Here is a 1,626-nt window from a genome sequence, read left to right on the forward strand (position 1 = left end):
CACGCCCCTCATCTCACGCAGACACGCCCCTCATCTCACGCAGACACGCTCCTCACGCAGCCACGCCCCTCCCTCGGTCCCTCAGTCAAGCCCCCGCCGAGCGGCTAACGGCTTTTCCTCAGCCTCCGTTGCTTTCCTGAGGTGAGCGGTGAGGAACCCCGCGGGCCGCAACGGCCCACGCCAGACACATACCCAGAAGTGTGGGCGCCGAGTCGGGAGCGAGCTGAGGGCGTCCTGGAGCTGTCCAAGGCGCTCCCGGCTTCAAATAGTGTCAGGGAAGAGGCGGCCCAGCAGGGGACGGCCCTGGTGCCACCCAGAGTGGGGCGGTGCCAGGGGTGCGCCAGGTGCCAGGTGCGCCGCTGCACTTTGACCTCTGCTCGCTCCAGACCGGCCTGGCGCCAGAGCGGCCGCGCCTCCGTTTGGTTCCCCACCCGCACCCCGAAGCCTCCACCCCTAGCTCGGGGCACCTGCCAGGTGAATAAGGACTCCCTGCTGTCCTGAAGGTGACTAAGGCCCCATCTGTGTGTCACTGGGCCGCCCAGAGTGGAGTGATGCCCTCAGTGACCAGCCAAGTCCCCTCCCCCCGCCACACACACCCTAAGTTGGGCCACGCAGACAGCAATGGAAAATGCACAGAGGGTCCCCCCAACACCCAGCCCCCACCCCCACCCCACCCATGGCGCAGCAGGTTAAGGCACCGCGTTATGCAGCTGGCCGCAGCCACTGCAGCACGAGTTCCATCCCCGGCCAGGGAGTGACCCACAGGGCATGGCAGACCCCTCCTGTCTCCTTTCCGCCCCTCTCAGCGGTAGATGTACACATTCCACCTGTTCTGCTCCCCACTCTGTCTCTGGTGAACCCTCTCACCACTGCTGTGTCTGGCCTGTACCCCAGTTCTGTATGCATAATACATCTTTTAAAAATAAATACAGTGCACAAAGGCCCCGTGGTCACCTCGCCTCCGAGGACCCTCTCCAGGTGAACTCGAGGCGGGTGATTAGATCCTGTGAGAGCAATAGGGGTGAGGTCCCCGTGGGCACCCCTGAAGGGTCTCGAGTGCAGAAAGGAGGGAAAATGCCAGCCAGGTCTGCAGAGAGGTTCACGGTTGGAAGCGCAGGCGCTGCAGGGCCGCCTCCATCCGGCCCCTGATCAGCGATGCTGTAGACATACAAAACTTAACATTTAAAAAAAATTTATTAATGTCTTTAAGAACTGGAGGTAGTTTGAAGTCTGGCATGTGATACCACCGTTCTACTCGGTGTGAGTCAGGAGAGCTTTGTCTGTTCGAGGTTTTTTTGACTCCATATGAATTTCATCAATATTTGTTCTGTTTATTTGAAGAAGAACGTCACTGAGGTTTTTATTGGAATGGCATCTGTTGCTTTCGGTAAGATAGCCATTTTTGTAATGTTAGTTCTTCCAGTCCATTGCAGGGAATGTCTTTCCATTTCTTTGTGTTTTCTTCTATTACTTTAAACAATGTTTTACACCATTTTCTTTTTATAATTCTTTCACACTTTTGTTAGTTTCATTCCCACTTATGAGATGTTTTTCTTCCAGGAACATAGTGATTTTTTTTTTAATATTACAAAAGTTTATTTTTACATCATTTTGTACATTTTTTTT

At 54.6% G+C, this 1,626-nt stretch overlaps 1 long non-coding RNA gene across 1 annotated transcript in view; it reads left to right on the plus strand.

Annotated features, from left to right (window-relative positions):
• The first annotated feature begins 67 nt into the window (after positions 1–67).
• The window catches only part of LOC105854525, a 27,113-nt gene continuing 25,554 nt past the window's right edge, over positions 68–1,626 (plus strand). The window contains exon 1 of the long non-coding RNA XR_001146188.1: positions 68–141. This is a non-coding gene — a long non-coding RNA (uncharacterized LOC105854525). The remainder of the gene's footprint in view (positions 142–1,626) is intronic.

The sequence above is a fragment of the Condylura cristata genome, unplaced genomic scaffold, assembly GCF_000260355.1.
Source record: "Condylura cristata isolate star-nosed mole 26May11 unplaced genomic scaffold, ConCri1.0 scaffold00048, whole genome shotgun sequence".
NCBI lineage: Eukaryota > Metazoa > Chordata > Mammalia > Eulipotyphla > Talpidae > Condylura > Condylura cristata.